This window comes from Dermacentor andersoni, chromosome 9, assembly GCF_023375885.2.
Source record: "Dermacentor andersoni chromosome 9, qqDerAnde1_hic_scaffold, whole genome shotgun sequence".
Taxonomy (NCBI): Eukaryota; Metazoa; Arthropoda; class Arachnida; order Ixodida; family Ixodidae; genus Dermacentor; species Dermacentor andersoni.
The window spans coordinates 124,066,110-124,087,773 of NC_092822.1; the positions used below are offsets into that span (position 1 = coordinate 124,066,110).

The 21,664-nt window shown below is 44.7% G+C and overlaps 1 protein-coding gene across 1 annotated transcript in view; it reads right to left on the reverse strand.

Annotated features, from left to right (window-relative positions):
* The window catches only part of LOC126529736 (uncharacterized), a 396,708-nt gene that overhangs the window by 223,188 nt on the left and 151,856 nt on the right, over positions 1-21,664 (reverse strand). Inside the window, exon 2 of the mRNA XM_055069944.1 lies at positions 11,113-11,257. The gene's annotated coding sequence lies outside the window, so the exon portion shown is untranslated. The remainder of the gene's footprint in view (positions 1-11,112; positions 11,258-21,664) is intronic.

The window sequence follows — 21,664 nt, forward strand, 5'->3', positions numbered from 1 at the left end:
CGTCAAATGGCTATGAATTGCTAAAATTTAACGCGCCTAGCTTCGTCAGGTATTATAACAGAGTGAGTGATACCTGCTAGAATACACCCACCTGCCTCCGCACCTTACCCAGGAAAAAAGTTTCGAGTTGCGCCAATGTCGTGTACTGTGCAGTCGCGGCACGTAGTAGAACTCCAAATGCTCTAAATTAATCCGGAGTAACCCACTGCGGCATACCTCATAGTCAGGTCGTGGTTTTGGCACGTATGACCCCATAATTTTTTTCAGGTAACCACTCATAGTGAATATTCGAAATAACGTTGTCCTCATTCCTCCACGTGACAAAAGCGAGGCGGTGTCATAACGTGATCTCACCTGACCTTCAGTGTCCTGCAATTACGCAATCTTGTGCCACAGCCGTCGACGAGTCGCAGCAAAAATGTCCAGAAGCTAACGGTTTATCACAGAAGCATAGGTATATGTTCACCCTTACAGTCAAGGATATACTTCATGGTGCCCTTTCTCTCACAAGGATCAATTCAGAAACAAAAAAAGAAAGGTTGTCGCAAAAACAACTCTGTGTGATATATTCAGCTAGCATTCGTAACAATGCTAGGCGTGTTCTATTTTAGCAGACCATAGCTGGCATCACCATCTCTGAACTGATGTGGAGAACACATATCAAGCGCCCAGTGCTTCTTGGAAAATTAGCTTCTGCTTAACTGCGCATTGTGGCATTGTAAACCGTGGGTCGGGAGTGCTAATGCTGCGGAACAATACTTTCTGTCCAGCTGCGCTGTTCCGCAAAACCTACAGTCACGTTTAAGCTCGCAATACTTTTTACAGTTCACCAATGTCTTTTTGTGTTGTTCCTCTCTTACTTTATTAATCTGGGATCTTTCTTCCACTGTATTCATTTCCAATATGGTATACATTTAAAGACTGGAAGCTTTCTTTAAAGCTATCAAAAAGAATAGGCATACGTGGGCTTTCTAACGCTTCAATAAATAAAAAAATAAGGCCACACATTACAAGCAACCATATTGCACGTAATGTTTGTTCAGTTAAATCAACTGTAACGCCGTGAAAACCCTATCAGGCTCCCATTTATTGGTCCATAATTTTCCAGTAGGTCCTTTTTATATAGTTATTTGTGTTATTTAATAGCAATCAAGTGGCAGCTGTCACAAGGTTATTCATCTCTTGCCGTGCTCTTGTCTTCATCCGGTGGCGCACAAACAAAATCAGGATTGATACGATTCCTCCAGAGTCGCTTCAATACATTGGCTGATATACTGTGGGAATATGTTTCTTCAACGCTCATAGCAACCGTAAAGCGCTAGTAATACTATAGCACCGATAACGATTTCACTCCTTCTTCATTAATGGTATTCCCATTGATGGTAACCCGATAATGGTATCCCCATAAGGGTACCCCAATAGCGGAAACCTGGGTTCTACGTATAGTTCTTCAAAGTACGGGAATTTGAAAGTAATTTAAAACAGAATAGTACCCCAACGGTTGACGGGGACATAACCCGAAGGGCAGACAAGGACATGTGTCTGCTCTCTCTGCGCTTGTCTGCTCTGTGGTTTATGATGCCGTTTAAAGACGTGATCTTACATATTGAGTATACTTAGTCTCGCATCTGAGTATAGCTTACATGCCCGGGTCCTGTCAGGGAGTTGTAGCGCTCTTTTCTGAGCGAAAAACACGCTTCATTGGCACCGTTGCTCGTTGCCATTAGTATCGTTCATTTCGTCCGGGATTCAAAAATATTACGTAAGTACAATACTTTTCTAGAGTCACGTCAGGCGCCGGGATTGGTATCGCCGCGGTTTCGATCTCATCGACAGCTATCGCACGCCAGCCAATTAGTGAGCAACGTTGCGTAGGAGGAACATTGCGAATGTGTGCTCCGCAATTTAGTGGTCATGCATTCTTCAGAAGGGCGTGTCGGCGGTTTTTTTATTGTAAAACCGTGCAGGACAATACTGTTGTCCACTGGTGTGAACACCACTGATGTGTGTGGTACTGCATATTCTTACGTAGTGCTACGGCACCAGAGCAAATCCATAAATTTTATGTTGAGATTGCGCACTGAATGCAAGAAAGCGTCGCAAAGTTCGAAATAAGGAGTTAATAAATGGTGGCCATTGACTGAGCGTGGGAAACACTGAAGATGCATTCGTTGAGGTAAGGAAATTTCTAGCATTATATTTTAGCGTCATTGGTCAGACAATACATTAATAACTTAGGTTCGGAATTTCAAAAAATGAACCATATAAAACCAATAAATGTGTTGCAAGCACAACGACGCAATGCCAACTACGAGACTTGAGCGGGTTTCATCTGTACCATCGACGCGTACGGCCAGATGGTCCAAGGACCTTCATTCGGTTCCACGCGGTTCAACGCTGTCCGGAGAGGTACACGCTCGACGTTGCACCCGGGATAGAGACAAAAGATGTGTTCAATCGTTTCTGTAGTTCCACATGAGTCGCACACTACCTCAAGCCGACAGGTCACGTTAGCAGACCCAGTGCGTACCTTCAAACGTGCGCCAAATAGCACTCGCTCGCTCGCTCTCTCTCTTCAACCGTATATATCCTTCCCCCAGTGCAGGGTAGCAAGCCGGACTTCCGTCTGATTTACCTCCCCAGTTTCCTCTATTCACCTTTTCTGTCGTACTTCTTTACTGTTTCCTTTCTTGTCATCTTATTTCTTTTTCACCTGTACGTTTGGGTGAACGCTTTGTCGGTCGTTTGGCGAATAATAATCCCGTGAACTACTAGTATGTAAAAAGCTATGCGGCGTTGTCGCTGTGACTTCGTTGTTCGTATTGATGCATCGCTGCTTGTGACATCGTTTTCCACCACCCATCTATTCTTGATGCATCCAATGTCGGTGTCTTACGTCACCAAAGTTGTTTTGAAGGGCATGTCGAAAAAGACTTTCACGTCGACACATCACCGTGTTGCCAATAACAACTTCTATATATTGCACATAGTGTCATCCTTGTCCGCTACACTATAGCTTTTTGTGGCCTATAAAATACATTCACAGACGCCGCTGCTATCAAAATCTGTGTGGATGACGATCGTAATGAAAAATGCCGAACGTCAGCGAATAACAAGAGAGAACGCTGAGAAATAAAATCCAGTTCGTGCTGACCAAGCGTTATCACAGCAAAAACTTTAGAACTTGTCTTCAAATTGTGGTCGTATGTAATTGATGCATATTTTAGCTTAAATGTACACGTTCAGCCACTCGTGTAAGGAAAGTCATAAGAAAGTGAGGTGCATTTTATAAAAATTGACGTAAAAATATCTTGATTGTCCCACATTTTCGACCCAGGAACGAGTGTAAAACAAACGTCATTTCGATCAGTTCAGAAGAACACAATGCGCTTCTTGACAAATGAGAGAGCATAGCAACTTAGCAACTGGGCTCGCTGCCACGTTATGATGCTAAGCTTCTTATGGCTTCTCTTACGCACCTTTAGCGAAAGATCAAATGTTTCCTGCACACTAAAGTGCGGAGTTCTGAATAAGTTATAGCTTGTCTAAGAATAGCGTCGTTCGAGAAGAAAGCTGCCGCATACGCAAAAAAACAAAACAAGTAGCAGCTGCGTCCGTTGAACAAACGAAATAACGAATCACCATGCTCTGCAACACCGCCCTAGCGGCCAACCTGGGAGACTTGAGAGAATAAATGCTTTGTTGGTAGGCTCCCTGCGATTGTATTCAACTGCCGCAGCTTGGAAGCTACCTCATACTTTCAAGCCTTAAGCGCAGTTCAAAGCAAAACATCCACACTGCAAATAAAAGCTCACCTAATGATTGTTTTGAAATTTTTATTTTCATTGTAATGCCCAAGAGGCCCTCGCTTGTTATGAGGTAATGGTAATCAGTCACCTCTATGATGACTGCTTCGCGTAATGGTGCGTTATAGCTAATACAAATAAGCATTAATTTTTTCTATTAAGCTGCGAATGCTCAAGAAAATATTGCACAGATCCCACTCATTGAGGAAATCGACGTTATGCGAAGCATTTTACAGGTAACCGGCTATCCGGTATTGCAGCGCAACCAATGTGTTTGTGTAAATCGAGCGGTTGTGCATGTGACGCCAGCGTGCGTGTGTGCGATGACAGCAGCAAGGCGACAACGGTGACCACGATCGCATGAAGGTGACGACACGATTGCTACTTCGGCTGTTCGACGAGAGCTTATGATGTGCGTGTTGTTGGTTTCTACACAGTTGTACGTGCTGGATGGGCATAAGCGAGAGAAACGCGAACTGTGAAGCCATCTTCGGCGAAATATACAATCGCGGGTATCGATGTTTAAGTTATGTGGTCAACGCTAAAACTACGACGAATCTTTGTACTCCGGCGAAGAAAACAAATTCAACATGGGCCGAACATGAAGACAGTAGTTTCTACGTAGCGTTAGCCGCTACTAGGAAAACCATGGGGAATTTAGGTAGATGCCGAAGGCCTTGCAGTTTAGCACAGCGTCTCAAGGTGCTAATTTTCACGAGGGAAAAAAATTGCCAAATTGGCACGTGACGCACGTGTGAAACAATTCAAACAGCCGAATGGATTCGATTAGAGAGGAGTATGCGTGTCCGATATGTTCCACATAGCAGCATGCTCTAGCCACTTCTCAACAATTGTTAGCATTAGTTAAGTGCAGTGTTCTTGCACGTGATGGCAAGTAGGCAATAAGAAAACTAAAAAAAAGCGACGTTGAGGAAAAAGCTGCTATGAGGGAAATCCTGGTTATGTAGGCCGATGCCGAAGGCGTTGCAGTTTCGCACAGCGTCTCAAGGCGAATGTAGGTAAAAAAAAAAGGACAACTATTCCACTCTGTGAAGATGGAATGGCAGCGAAAGCTGACGACAGCCAAAGCTCTCAAACGAAAAGCAAAGTGCTTTCGCTGCCGTTCCGTCTTCACAGAGTGGAATGGTTGTCATATTTTGCGCTGCGAGCTTGGCGTCGTTGCTCGTTCGCAGGTGCCCGAACTCGCGATTGTCGTTTTCGTTCTGCATCGCGGGAACGTTCTTCGTCGGTAGTCGTTTCGCGCCGGCGTCGTTTACATTCTCGTTGCTGTTTCCTCCAGTGCTCCTAGCACGCATGTTGCTCTTCGGGTGTACCAACTATACGTGTCCGCCCCATTGATAACGCAGCCGTTCTTTAGCGCCGATACCTCCCCTGCTTATATACTGCGATAACCTTGATGTCACGCTATTGTTCACGGCGAGCGTTCTAATCTGTTCCGCATTTTGACATCTGCGCCGCCGCACTGCACCCGTATGGGTTTCTTAGAAATTCCTAAGTCTGTTTCTGTTGCCGGACGCCGAAAAGTCTACCTAAAGGTAGTCATATACAGCTTTCACTGTAAAAGTGAGGATGCAAAGGAGGTCATCTTTAAATAGCTTTGATAGAACAAAGGCACCGGTCCAATGAGCACCTTGGAATCCAAACTCTGATTTGCTCCGCCCCTGAGTCCGCAGCGCACGCCAGCTTCTACATTGAGCATGCCCTGGGACGATGACAATCCACGAAAATGTACTCAGGAATGAGAATTCAGAAACTGACCAACCTGACGACTATGAGCGGTGGCTCACGGAAACAAATTTCACAAGACGCTGTTGCAGTACCTGTGTCAAACCGGCCTCTATACTTGCACATAACTTTATTCATACGTTATGCCGCACAGCAACCAAGGTGAATAAAAAAGGACTCCTGTTCAGCCATCTTTGGTGGACTTACTCTGCATGACCTCGCACGTTCTTTTTTGTTCCGTACGAGAAGCGGTAGCCACCAATTTTTGAACGTGCATGGGGAAATTGTTCACTTTTCCCATCTACGGAACATTTGTGCGATGATAATGTAGCGCTGACAGCAGCGTAGATTTAAAAGAAAAACCATTTGGTATATTTCCAAGGCTTGGTTCTTCGATGGCGCATGTCTACAAGTTGGGGAACCTGGCACTCTGTGCGTAATTCGTGGTGCATATATCTGTACGCGTTATGTAGTGTCTGTAAGGAGTGTCTTCTTGCTTTGTGTGTGAGAATCTTGTGCTAAATAACTATATGCATAGGGTATGATAAGTTAGGTGACGGTAGTAATAGGTATAGTTATGTAGGGTTAGTGCATATGGGCATTTAAATGTATACGTATAATTAGGTATAGCATAGATTGCTGATAGAAATGAACACGGCCCTGCCAGGGATCTATTTTTTTGTGTGTGTGATTTGAAGTAAGACCCCTAAATGCTACAAAATGATTTCTCTCAATGATAATGTTTATTACCGAAAGAAATAGTATCGCTAACTAAAACATTTTTTTTAAATGTGAGTGTAAGAAGCAGTCAATAAGTACACGCGCAGTTGAGATTGTTTCCCTAGCCGCATGTGTTGAAATGTTTTCGCGCGAAGGGAGGCGTCTGATCCATGTTCCTTACGCCTACACAAACATCTACGCATTTCTTGAGCTAAAACTTTCTTTCCGCTAGATAAGGTGTTCCTGTTACCGCAATTTAATTGTAATGCGCGCTCATGTGTGCTTACGGGGTAATGCAGTAAAGTACAGAATACACTGACGTACAACTATGGCTATAGCTGTACAGTACCCAGAGGACTCGGGATTACTGTATTCGAAACAATAATGAACAGGATACAACACTCCTCCTATAATTAGAGATGAGGTCAGAAGGGCCTTGCAAGGCATGAAACGGGGAGAAGCGGCAGGAGGGGATGGAATAACAGTCGATTTATTCAAAGATGGAGGAGACATAATGCTTAGAACACCGGCGGCTCTCTATACGAAGTGTCTATTGACTGCAAGGGTCCCAGAAAACTGGAAGAATACAAGCATTATACTACTCCACAAAAAGGGAGACATTAAAGCATTGAAAAATTATAGGTCCATTAGCTTGCGTCCAGTATTATATAAGATATTCATCAAGATAATATCTTATAGAATAAGGACAAGGCAAGTGTCAGGAAGGAATACTTCACCTGCGAAACTCAAGATTTACTTTTAACTAATGACCTGTTCTCTTCTGTTTACTTTCGTTCTATCATAGACTGCATGTTTCTCGACATACTTCTCGACTTCCAGAAAGTATTTGATACAGGTGTGCATCGCCTTCTTCTAAAGCTCAGTGCGCTTACCATTGACCCTCATCTGCTGAAATGTATCGAGTGTTTTTTAAGCAAGAGAACCCAATACGTAAGTGCCAGCAGTAATTACTCACACATCTATTCCGTTACTTCTGCCGTTCTGGGGCTACTATTACTTCTCATTGATAATTTTGACTTACTGCATGCATTTCTCAACTAATAAATTATTATTGATTAGAAACTTGGAGACTGACAAAGAAGCTCGAAAACAGGTTAAGGACCGCGCAAGGAGCGATGGAACGAAGAACGTTAGGCGTAACGTTAAGAGACAGATAGAGAGCAGTGTGGATGACAGTGCAAACGGGAATAGGCGATTTTCCAATTGACATTAAGAGAAAAAATGAAGCTCGAGAGGTCATGTAATGCGCAAGTTAGGTAACCGGTGGACCATTAGGGATACAGAATGGGTGCCAAGAGAAGGGAAACGCAGTAGAGAGGACGACAGACGACTAGGTGGTGGCGATCAAATAAGGAAATTCGCAGGCGCTAGTTGGAATCGGTTGGCGCAGGACAGGGGTAATTAGAGATCGCAGGAAGAGGCCTCCGGACATAAAATAGGATGATGATGACGACGACGACGACGACGACGATGACGACGACGACAACGATGATGATGATGATGATGATGATGATCTAACTCGCGTAGCTGTGCAGCATTTTAATCAGACCTCGACAGTCCTTCTTCAGCGCGTAGCGACTGGTGTTAGTAAGTGCAGAATTATGAATATGTGTCGCAGAAGTGTTCGTTAAAATTCGTTTTCATACTTTCTTGATGGCTCCAAATTGACTCCAGTCCATAGCTACAAATGTCTTTATGTACACATTTGTAGGGACTTGAAGGGACCCTGAACCACTTTTAATCGAAGTGGAGAAAGGCATCTGAAGTGAAAAGAGTCTATTTTAGAAATACTTTACCGCAAAAGTACTTCAATACGTTCACCAGGTCGACTTATTGGCAATCAAACACGACCTCCGCTGTGCTCCCGTTCTTCCTTCAATGACTTGTACTGGGAAGGCTACAGCGCAGTGGGGCGTGCCCACAACGGTCCGCATTCTAATGTTCACCGTGGCGCGCAGTTCAAATTTGATTTTGGATGTTAATGTAGACGCCACGAGTTCCGCCTTAGGTGCCTACGACGCGCTAAACATAAGCCATACGCGGTTGTCCTCAACGAACCTCAGTGCACTTAGCCAGTGGACTGGTGGCGGCACCCCGCGGCGGCCAGGGCATCTACGCCATGATGCCAACCTCAGCTTTATGTCAGCTATCGTCGAATAGCAGCCGTCTTAGGGAATGAGCAAATACATCAACTAGAAGAAAGTGAGGAACGGGCCTTCCGTTGAAAAGATAGCATTTGAGAGAAAGGTGACTTCGTGATCCGCTTGCGAGTTCCACGCACCGCGTACCACAGCAAAACTTGACCCAGATGCAGCGTATGCTAGCCGCGGACTATGTTATTTCACCAAGCCCGAGGGCTGGTTCGGAGCCTCTTTAACGTGGTATATGCATAGTAATTAAGTAAATAACAATGCAAGCCGCATGATTGGTTTCTTGAGCCGAAAGTTTTCTTTAGCTCTCGTCTCACTAAAACTAACGCTCTACAATACACTGATTAGGTGTAAGATAGATTACGCTTAATCATTCAGTGCTCATTTCTTTTCTTGAAGCCGTCCAGAACCATTCCGCTCGTTTTATATAGTGTCCGCAATCAAGTCTTCCGTTAAATCTCCCTGGTCTCTCCTGCAGAAGGACGACTGCCCGTCGCTGCGTTCTTTTCATAAAATATTTTTCGCTAACCGTGATCCCAACAATACTGTTTTTGCTTTGCCTTCCTACACCTGATAACGTGTCGATTATCGTTTTAAAGTTCAAGCGCCGAGCTGTCGCACCAACTTGTACTTTCATTCATTTGTGCAAAAGACGCCATCGAAATGGAATCACTTCCCCTCCTCCGTTGCCAGCAATCCGGACCAATCTTCATTCAAGGTGTACATTTGTAACAACGCAGCCATAAATAAATAAATACAGTATCAATGATATCTTACAAATAAGGTATATATACAGTACAAATAAAAAAATCTTTGGGCACGTTGCTGAACTAAACTGCGATAGGCGAAGGCCTATCTAGGAGTGCCTCTGTGGCTGTTGTCGGAACTGTTCTGCGAACGGACGCCGCCGTGGCCGCGAGCATGGTATGCAATCACAGCCATATGGCTGCAAGGTTTGTCGCCGATGTCGCCGATAGCAGAGCTAACAGGACTCCACCTTGCTGTCGACCTACTGGCAGAGGAGCTACCAACGACTCCGGAAGCTATCTTCTGCGACTCCAAGGCGGCACTGCTTTGCCTGCAGAGCCCTGACAAGGCTAGCTTTGGGGTTGCACTGCTCTCCTCAAGACGGGCGACCCATCAGGATGCAGGATGCTCACTATCCCTGCACTGGCTACCGGCGCAAGTAGGGATCCCGGGCAATGAAGAGGCAGACACTCTCGCAAAGAGCGCCCACCACTCAAGCGTCCCCCTCAGCCCTTCTGTAACGGCCGCGGATTTCACAAGACACAGGCTGCGCCGGCACATCATCGCCTGCCATCTGGATAAACGGGTATCCCTGGGACGGCTTTCACGGCCTCTTCCACAGCACGGCCTCCCACGGCCTCCCACCTCGTTGCTTCTCCGACTGCGGGTTGGCTGCTACTGGACGGCAGCCCGCCGGCACCGCCTTGGGAAAGCCACCTCGCCAGCCTGTGCCTCCTGCGGTGACACAGAGACTCTAAAGCACCTTCTGCTGGGCTGCCCTGCTCACCTGCAGCACCGGATCCAACTTCTGCAGGAGTTCTCCCACCTGGGGCTCCCATGTTCACGACAGGAAGACATCCTCTTCCCCAGTCGTAATCAATTACCAGCCTTCCTAAGTGTCGTCGAGTACCTCGACTCGTCGGGGCTGTCGGCGAGACTGTAGGAAATTTCTTCAAAGACGAATAGCCTAACGGCTATTCACCACCTCGGGCCCCCTGATCCACCTCAACTTCGCTTCTGCTGGGCCACCTCCTATGGTCTATCACCCGTCCACTCCTCCGGTCGAAGCCACTGGGCCTTCCCGGCCGGGCTGCTCCGCTGCTGCCATGGCGACTCTCTACTTTTCTCCCTCCTTCTATCTCCTTCACTCCCATATCCATCCACCTGTTGGCGCTGACCCGTGCTCCCGCAAGGGTTGCAGAAGATAGTGCCAGCCTTTCCTCTTTTCCCCACAAGAACCACTTCTCTCTCTGGCATGGCGCCTCCTCTCCTTGCTCCCCTCGCCGGTGATCACCGCTTTCCTGCGTCCACCACGGACTGCGCCTGGACACTCGTAAGCAACTAAAGGCTTACCCCTTAAAATAAACATAGTCTCCACACTTTTTAAGGCTCACAATGCAGCGACGTCATCATGTCTTCGTGAGAAGGCGCGACCTGGCGACGGGATGAAATTTCCCATTCATACAAGAACTATCAGAGAAACTCAAGTAGCTCTTTTCGGCTGTCGTCGAGATTTTACAGGTTCACAGTCATGTCGGTTGCGCACGCGCTTGCAGCTTGAGTATGGACCGAAGAGACATTCGCCAGCAGTGGCGTCTCGAGAGCGTTTTCTTCGGTTCTCTGGTGTCCTTCGTGTCAGCACATCTGGAGAAAGCCGATAAGGCTGCGCTGCCCAAACGGTTCATCACCCTATCTTCAACGGAACCGCACGTCCCAAACGATCGTTTGTGGTCGCGCATTAGTTAATCGCTTTTCAACTTCAAGCAGGTTCTCCATCCACCTGATTCAAATCTGCACGCTAGTTCTTGACCCCACATTCACGCGTCTTGGAGCCTGCCAATTTCTTCCGGTACCACAAGCGACTGCGTCCACCGGACGGATATTTGGTGATGAGAAGGGAACGCTCAAAATGGTTAGCTCACCAGTGCTTAGCCAGGCGGCTCGGAGTTGTACGGCGCGCGTCGATCCAGGGCGACAACGATGACGCGAGTCCTCCTCCCCCGCCTCCTCCTCTTCCGCTTCTTCCTCGGCAGGCTGACGACGATCGCACCAGGCGCGGACTGCTTCCTGCACACAACACACGCAGAAAAAAAAACACTAGTGAAGCACCAGAAAGTAACAAGCAACCACATTGACGAAATGCTGAACACGTGACAGTGCGGTAAGACGTGTCAACAGACACGACACAGTACGCTTTATACGAGTTCAAACGTCGCCATGAAAGAAATCCGGCTACTGCTTGCGTTGGTTATTTCCAATCCTAATGTGGACCCTAACGTGAGCTCCAGCTTGACAGGCAACACTTATGCATTCAAATATTACCAAAAAATCTAGCAACCGGGATCTCTTTAGAGCCCGGAAGCACAACAGTACCGTCGTGCTTGCAAGCTTACGAGTGACGACATGGTCTATCGTTCGTCACATTCTTTCCTGAATACTGCTAAGATTCCAGATGCTGCTTTACAGTTTCTCGCCCTATTTTACCGCAGCTGTATTGTTGAGAAACGCGCGGAAAGATACCTTTTCGAATTAGCCCAAATGCACGCACGTACGACATGCTTCTTTCTCTGTCGGCAAGAATTCTGCTCAATCACCCAAAAACTAACATAGAAGTAGATGCAATGGCTGTCTAAAGCTGCCTTCAACTAGCAACCTCACACGCAGCTGCCGATATTACAGAACTGTTTTGTTGTTTTACTTAAATCTAGACAATTGTCAGTACGTGTAAATATTGATACTTGTAACTTGAACTAAGCAATCTTAACTGTGGCCCTGGATTGGTGCTTCACTTACGTTTAATGTACATTGAATTACTACTTCCTGTGAAAGTATGCGTTCCTTTATTCAGGTTTAATAACTTTCTTAGCGGTACCCTTAACTTTCTGCTCATGCGTACAGCTTCACGCATGAGAGAGTTTTCCTGCATTGGTAGTCAAGGTACGAAGAACAGCTGTTGAGCTCTCGGCACCAACATTTTCTTCGTATGCGTTTGTAATAAAGCTGAAACACGCATGCCCATAGCTTTATTTTGGGAATGACAAACTGAGCGCTTTTGAGTCCTTTAAGATGTTCCGATATACCACCTTTTCATAAAAGTGTCAATAAAGAACAACTCAGGTATATTGCTATGCTTTCTTAATAGTTGCATAATTTTCATTTGCACGTTTCCCCGTTTTGTTTACTTGCCTACCAAAATTCTAATACAAAGCTTTGCCGAAACAAGTCCGCAAGAGTATTGTTCGGGTCAGCATTTTGTATAAAAGCTGCAGCATACGAAATAAAATTCTCTTAGTTCGGAAGAAGGCGAACAGAAAACTCGGGAGAAACAGAACGGAATAGGCATGAATGCAACGCATTGTACTGGTCGGCAGTGAAACAGTGGCCACTGCATAAGAAAACATAGATGCCAAAGGATGGAATAGCTGACTTAAAAAAAAGCTGGAATAACGTAGCCGAACTTATGCGAAAAGGAATAAGCGAGACTGATGAGAAGAGGTGTCTGCAGAGAGAACGACACGATTGCAATATATGATTTGTGTCAATGTGCACACATCTAGGTAAGTGCATTGGGGGCTTCTATAACCGATGTGCGCGGCGAGGAGGAGACGCTTGAGCACCTTCTGCTCCGCTGCCCGGCCTTCGATGTTGAGCGCACTGCGCTATTTGCATCATACCGTCATGTGGAACTGCCCTGTGACTCGGAGGGAGCACTTCTCATTCTGGCAGCCCACCCTTCCATTGTGAAGAAAGTGCTTCCTGCCCTACTTGACTTTTGATGTGACACGCAGCTGAGAGCGCGGCTGTAAGCCCCGCATTGCTTCTTCACCCTTCTTGTTATTTTTTTTTTTTTTGCCTTCTTTTCCTTCTCTCCCTGATCTTTTTCTCCCCACTCCCCTTTCCCTGTGCAGTGCTGTTGAGGTGTCCTCCTCTGAGAGACAGTTACGGCACTGCACTTCTCTCTTCCTCTCCTTCAAAAGTCACTACACACACATAACCGATGTGCCACGTGGCACATACTCATTTCATTTTGGGGGTTTGCCCAGAAATGGCCACATGCGCAGTGACCCGACAATAGGGCTAGAGCAACTATAAAGAGTTTCACAGAAAGCAGTAAATATTATGCGCTATTCTATTAAGATGTCTTTGTACATAAATAAAAGATAACTACGAAGGGACATTTTAAGCACAGGTGCTGGGTTAACCGGTGCGTATATGATATTTATAAATTCGAAGCGTATTTTTTTTCAGGCAGGCACTCAGTTCTAACAGGATGAAACCATAATGTTTGCTGCCTATTGAAATATTGCTCTTGTTTTACAAACTCCGAAAATCTTGCCTACAGCTTGTGGTAACAACGCACCCAGAAACAAAAATAAAAGTTGCCCGAAAACTGCGATATTTATAACGCATTTACGAAATCAAAGTGACTTAGTGTGAGCTAGTGTGTTCTGTTTGGCCGCGGCACAGTTCTCACGAATAGAAATGAAAATTATTGATAAAATGAATGTGATTTCGAATCCCGGCGCGTAGCACATATTTCTTTTTTTTTTCCTTTAGCATGGCTCAGCTTACTCCATCGGTCCTTCGCTGTAAGGAGGCCTCACGTAAGGTTAGGAAGCGCTCGAAGGAAAGGAACGTTTCATTGTTTGGGCCTTAGTCGTTGGCTGCATATTGTGCTCACTGCTCGCACTGTTGCGACAATTTAAGACATTAGCGCTCACCAATCGGCCGCCTAGTAGAGCAGCTGTGAAACCGCTATCAAATGTCCATACTTTCTGGGAATGGTCCATATATGCAGCCACGGTGCAGGCCTATGAAGAGTTTGCAAACTTGCATGGAACCTTGGACTGGCGGAGCTGGGCAACATTAGTGAACATTTTCCGTAGAACGAGATATTCTTCTTTTCTTTTTGTGAGGACCCGCCGTGGTTGCTCAGTGGCTATGGTGTTAGGCTGCTGAGCACGAGGTCGCGGGATCGAATCCCGGCCACGGCGGCCGCATTCCGATGGGGGCGAAATGCGAAAACACCCGTGTACTTAGATTTAGGTGCACGTTAAAGAACCCCAGGTGGTCGAAATTTCCGGAGTCCTCCACTACGGCGTGCCTCATAATCAGAAAGTGGTTTTGGCACGTAAAACCCCATAATTTAATTTTAATTTTTTTTTGTGAGGGGGGGTGGGAGGGTAATGTAGAAAGCACTTGTACACGCAGGATAAAGGAAGTACGCTGGTAAAAACTGCAAAGTGTGCTAGACAAAATGCTTATATTACTAATATCTATAAAGCTGTTCTGGTTAAGAAATAAGTGTTGAAAACCATGTTGAAATAGAGAAGGAAGCTTGCATTGCTGCTTTTGCAGCCCCTAGGGATTCTCTGCGAGCCAATGCTGTCGTTCACGCGCGCCTGCTAAGAACTCGCATAGATTCCTTGAAGGCTTTCTTTACTTATGGCACGGTGCGTTGAAAGCGCGCATTTTTCCCTGCCCTAAGCAACATGACGAAAACAATGGTACTATAATTGGGACTGCTCATATACAAAGACTAATTCCAAAATTAAGAAACATTAATCTTCCAGACATCATAATTACTTGGATTACACACTACCAGAATAATTGCCAACAGTATGTTTCAGTTGATGATCACAACTCGGCATATCTACCAGTCACGTCAGGTGTTCCGCAGCGTAGTGTCCTGGGTCCATTGTTCTTTCTTTTACATATTAATGGCATTGTTACCGTTATCAAACCTGGAACACAAATAAGATTTTTTGCAGATGACTGTGCTGTATTTCGCACTATAAGTCCGCGGATGATCAAAAGGGACTTAACTCTACCTGGAATAATATGTTTTTGTGGCGAAAAGAATGGTGCATGGCTGCAAAAACAGAGATAAAACTGTCTCTGTTCACATAACGCATAAAAACGAGTCCCCTGTATTATCCATATCGAATGGGATCTGTTTAATTAAAACAAGTTAAGATTTACAAGTACCTTGGCGTAACCTTCACTAACAATTTTTCTTGATACCTTGACATTGACAACACATGTTCTGCCTTCCGCAAGCTAACTCATCTGCGACACAAACTTAGAAATGCCCCATGAAACGTTAAGCTAGTCATTCACCTAACCTATATTCGGCCAAAGCTTGAATATGCTTGCGTTGCATGGGTCCCCTATACAACAATCAGTATTAAGAAACTTGAGGGAATACCGAGAAAACATACTCGTTTTATTTATTCCAAATTCAACAGTTCAGAGTGTTGGCTAACGAAATTCTTTCGCTTGAACAAAGAAATAAATATAGGTTCTATTTTATATAATTTAGTTAACCACGAATTGGCTCTGGACATTTCACTGTATGTAAGCCCTCTTTCCACAAGGAACACACGACACCATCGTCCTTATACACTAACACATATCTATGCCAGAACTGATAGCTATACGTTCTGCTTCTTTCCACGGACTATTTGTGAATGGAATTTTCTGCCCGCAACGTGCAACATGCGACTGTCTTCTTAAATATGAAATTTTTTTTAGAAACGCTTAGTATTACCGTTGCACTAAGGAGTGTGTCTGTATAAACATGTTCTTTTTGCTATTGAATGATCACGGCAAGTCCTCAACTCTCAAAGACCCTTGCTTTTGGTGTGAAACGCTTGGTATCCCATAGTCAGTGATCTGCTTTTATCCAGTTTACATCGCTCTGTTTACACGCTCTTCTACTTTCTATAGTCGACCGATGAGAACTTGTTGATCAAGACTTTGTGTTTTGATCGTTTCACAAAGTGCTTTGTGAGCAATGTATAATAGAAAAGTGTATATTTAGTTACTATCCTTAGAATATGAATGTATATGGACGTATCTGCATATAACTCGTATTTCTAAATGTATATTCCTGTAGGTAAATATGTGTGCCTGTCCTGCAAGAACCACAATGTGGTCTGCAGTATGTACTAAATGAAATAAATATGCAGCAATGAAAGTTTTTTCCTAACGGAGGGAATTATTACGCCGCATGCAGTCCTCTACTATGCATCCTTGCAAAGAAAGTCTTTGCTTACATTTGCACGCCTTGGTTCTAGTGTGCGTAAGTTAATGAAATGAATCAAACGTTTGTACACTTCCCAAAGAAAGTCACTTGCTGCGGCCTTTCGCTTGGAACACATCGCTTACACTCTGCAATGCCCCGTAGATTAACTCGGGGGGAAAAGCGTACAAATTTTTGATGGAGCGTGGTTATAACGGCACGTTTTGAGGGCAAGACACAGAAAGATTGCACACAGAACAGTCGCCGATTTTCAGCTGTGCGTGCATCCTTTCCGTGTCATGTCCTCAAAACGCGCCGTTAAAACTATGTTTATGAAGTCGGCAACCAACTATAGCCCATCTAAGTCTGTTAATCGTGAAAATTTTCTTGTTTGAATTTCACGGCTGAAACTTTGGTCTACGATCTATTATCTATGATTATTATCTATTATTATCTATGAAAATCTGCTATCTATCTATTTGGTCTATGATCTATTATTATTGGTCTATGATCTAGTGCTTGACACTACATTTGGCTCAACCTTTGTTGGATGTGCTTTTAGTGAACGGCGTCGAGCAAAAGAAACTCTGAAATGTACTCTTTTCTTTAAGCGAGGCTTTCTATGTCTCAATGGCTCGTCCGTGAGCGCCGAAAACGCACTGCAGAAATGCCAACTTACACATCTGCATAGAGCACTAAAGTTTACATTCCCAGTACCGCGCCAGCGTCCACTAGCCGTCGACTGGTCAGTGCCTGATAACGGCGGGAAGCGACGAGCTCAGCAAGAGCAGCGTATGCGCACAAAGTTCACTGGAAGCACACACTGCGTCTGCTGGGCATGACGTTAACCCTGTCGCGATCAACTTAGCCCACACATGTCATCAGTCTATCAATGAACAATACACCACGCTACCCGTGCGAACCGTGTATGTATGTACGTCTGTATATATATATATATATATATATATATATATATATATATATATATATAAACGAGAAGGAAGGGGGTTAACCGAGGGGGTCGATTTGTATTATTTATATCATAAGAAGCCAACAAACACTGACACCAAGGACAACATAGGGGAAATTACTTGTGCTTAATAAATGAAATAAAGAAACGATAAATTAATGGAAATTAAAGTGGATGAAAAAACAACTTGCCGCAGGTGGAAACCGAACCCACAACCTTCGCATTTCGCGTGCGATGATCCTCCACTTTCTTGGGTATTTATGTGTCCTAGTAGAACGCGAACCTTGGGAATGTTGGAGAGTTTTGTTGGCTTCTTATTATATGACTAATATATATATATATTGTCAAGTGGTGGTGACATTGAAGAACACAGTAGCAATACTGTGACAGACAAAACTAACTTTTATTGGGCGAACCTGTGCCCACAAAAACAGGCTACCCTTATAGCTCAACGATTGCGGCGAACACGGTCGGCGATCGTCGAAAATCTGACCAGCGCGTCAAGCGCGTCGGCTTTTATACATCAGTCGTCGAATGTTCCAGGGTAATCGCTGGGACCCGCATGCCTTCCACAAAGTTCTACATTATTCGCGTCGCGCACACATGCGATCAGACTACACAAGGTTTGGTCAGAGACAGCGGAGAGAAGCAGCGATAACATTCCAGAAACTTCCGATACATGCAGGCGCGTCCTGCGCTGTGCGATAGCATTTGTTAGGCTGTAAAACGTGTCGCCCGATAAAGACAAACAAGTACACGTGTCAATATATATATAGCAGATTTGTTGAAGGATGGTGGGCAGATTGTTCTAGAAAAACTGGTCACCCTGTATACGCAATGCCTCATCCCCTCGAGCGTACCGGAATCTTGGAAGAGCGCCAACATAATCCTAATCCATAAGCAAGGGGACGCAAAGACTTGAAAAATTACAGACCGATCAGCTCACTGTCCGTTGCCTACAAAGTATTTACTAAGGTAATCGCAAATAGAATCAGGAACACCTTAGACTTCTGTCAACCAATGGAGCGGGCAGGATTTCGTAAAGGCTACTCAACAATAGACCATATTTACACTATCCATCAGGTGATAGAGAATTGTGCGCAATATAACCCAACCTTATATATAGCTTTCATTGATTACGAGAAAGCGTTTGATTCAGTGGAATCCTCAGCAGTCATGAAGGCATTACGGAATCAGAGGGTAGATGAGCCGTATGTAAAACTACTGAAAGATATCTGTAGCGGCCCACAGCCACCGTAGCTTTCCATAAAGAAAGCAACAAAATCTCAATAAAAAAAGGCGTCAGGCTGGGAGATACGATCTCTCCAATGCTATTCGCAGCGTCTTTACAGGAGGTATTCAGAGACCTGAATTGGGAAGAATTGGGGATAAGAGTTAATAAAGAATACCTTAGTAACTTGCGATTCGCTGATGATATTGCCTTGCTTAGTAACTCAGGGGACAAACTGCAATGCATGCTCACTGACCTGGAGAGGCAGAGCAGAAGGGTGGGACTAAAAATTAATCTGCAGAAAACTAAAGTAATGTTTGACAGTCTCGGAAGGGAACAGCAGTTTACGATAGGTAGCGAGGCACTGGAAGTGGTAATGGAATACATCTACTTAGGACAGGTAGTGACTGCTGATCCGGATCATGAGAGTGAAATAATCAGAAGAATAAGAATGGGCTGGGGTGCGTTTTGCAGGCATTCTCAGATCATGAACAGCTGGTTGCCATTATCCCTCAAGAGAAAAGTGTATAACAGCTCTGTCTTACCAGTACTCACGTACGGGGCAGAAACCTGGAGACTTACGAAAGGGTTCTACTTAAATTGAGGACGACGCAACGAGCTACGCAAAGAATAATGATGGGCGTAACGTTACGGGATAAGAAAAGAGCAGATTTGGTGAGGGAACAAACGCGAGTTAATGACATATTAGTTGAAATCAAGAAAAAGAAATGGGCATGGGCAGGACATGTAATGAGGAGGGAAGATAACCGATGGTCATTAAGGGTTACGGACTGGATTCCAAGGGAATGGAAGCGTAGCAGGGGGCGGCAGAAAGTTAGGTGGATGGATGAGATTAAGAAGTTTGCAGGGACAACATGACCACAATTAGCACATGACCGGGGTAGTTGGAGAAGTATGGGAGAGGCCTTTGCCCTGCAGTGGGCGTAACCAGGATGATGATGATGATGTTAAACGAGAAGAAAGGGGGTTAACCGAGGTGCCCGATTTTTATTAATCATAACATAAGAAGCCAACAAACAAGACACCAAGGACAAGACAGGGGAAATTACGTCTACTTGCTAATTGCAATAAAGAAATTATATATAATGGAATCTAAAGTGGGTGAAAAAACAACTTGCCGCAGGTGGGGAACAATCCCACGTCTAAGCAGTACGCGTGCGATGCTCTACCGATTGAGTTACCGCCAGCGCCGTCTTCCCATCCACTTTCTCCGGGGCATTTATGTGTTACTACTAGAACAAACTAATATATATACTGCGCAATTGCAGAGTCGTCCGTGAAAGTGAGTTTGCGCGTGTAATCAACGACTACATGTTTTAAAATAAAGGCTATGCAACTTAATGAAATGTATCTTCATTCAACTTCAATGTTCAAAAATACAATCCTAAACAAGTAATCAAATCACATACGCATAGCATCGGGTCGCTCAGCATTTTTTGGGTTCGTTGCGTGGCAGTTGGCTTTCGATTTTGACTTCGATTCAGTTTGCATTGGGGGAAAGCTTCGCGTTCAACCATCTTTCTTTAAGATTTTCTTTGATTTTTTTTTTGTTTCCGTGTTTTTTACGCGGCTCACTATTTGGGCTCATGGTGGGGTGTTTTCAGTGACCTCTTTGAAGTTCCAGAAACTGAGATAGGTGATCTGGTAATTTTTGCACTATACTTCATCATTATAATGTCAAAGATATGTACCTTTTACTTGTATTTTGGTCAACTCAGTTCATTCGTACAAATGGGTATCGTCCGAAAATTATGTTTCTTCATTCTGTGTACCATATGCCGTTATAAAAAAATTTTATTCACACAATTTCTTTCATTTGAATCTTTCGTGGCGTAAAATTGTGTAGTCAGAAAAGCCCAATACTGGAAATGGAACGCTTTCTTGTTGTCTTCTTTTCTTCGGCACCGCAGAGTGATGTGATTGTCAATAGAGCTAGGCGTTTTCTGCCGATCAGAGCCCTGGAATTTCGATACACATGAAGGAAAGCGAGTGGGCGACTAGAATGCCTCAAGAGCACTGAAGCATAGTGTCATGGCAATGTGTCGCAGTGGCGTAGCCAGATATATTTTATTCATTATTCTCTATTAATTCTGTTGGTTTGATGGGCACATACCGAGTGGCGAAGTTGTCCCAGTTGCATACCCAGTTGCACATACTGAATGACCGAAGTTGTCTACTAGGCCAGACAGCTGCCAGCAGCAAGTTGCCTATTCGGGCACACTCTCAGTGGGACAAGTTGACTGCTCTGCAAGACAGCAGCCAAAACATCCCTAAGGGCCAGAGCTAGTAGACAACCTGGTTACAGTGTGCAAGAGGTTAGATACACATAGCAAACTGCGTAAAGTTCCCAAAGAATGCTAATCGCACTAATAACAACACGGTGATTACGAGGATGACCGGAAAGGGTAATTTCGAGCAGCCGTTTTCCTTCTTTTCTGTTGTTAATCGCACGTTTCGAGCTTTTCACTTTAAACAATGCTTTCACTGTTTTGAGGGGCCTTACGTGGTTTTTAATCATTCGAATTTGAGATACAAAGCAGTACATGACATTTTTAGATCGAAGCTGTTTAGGGGTGTTACAAACTGTTCTCGTGCGGTGGTGCCGGCGCCCGCGTTGGCGGCATCGTCAGCATCCAATACCAGCCGAGCAGCAGCCTACAATATAAGCCTACATCGGAACTCCGAAACGGCTGGTGGAACCAAGCCGGTGGAACTCGTAGCCGGACGCTACAGTTCGTCGTGCTGGCGTACTGTATAGGAAGATGCGTAGGTACAGCGTATAGTACAGTATAAGTACTTAGCTTAAACTTAGCGAAGCCTTTGAGAATACTTTGGCACAGCAAAGGAGTTACACCAAAGGCAGTGAAGCATTTCTCAATACTGGAGTGTTCATAGCCGTTCACTTCCAAAAGCGCGAAAACTTACTTACACTGCTTTCCTGGCTTGTACATAAGAGTTGCTCGCATTTGTCGACATCTGCTAAGGTTCTTGCGGGATTTTTGCTGTAATTATGCAAGCGTTGTTATTCTCAATACTTCTTTTTTAAAAGTTGCATGTAAAACCAGCAAGATCGGTGCATCGATACATTCTCTGATTTACTTCTTCCACTATTTAGGTGCTCCACCTTAATTGTATTTCAGCACAATTTCAATACGTGAAACCCGATAAGGTCAAAATATCTTCTCCTCTTCGACAAAGTCTACCTGCTTTTTAATTCTGTATGAGCGA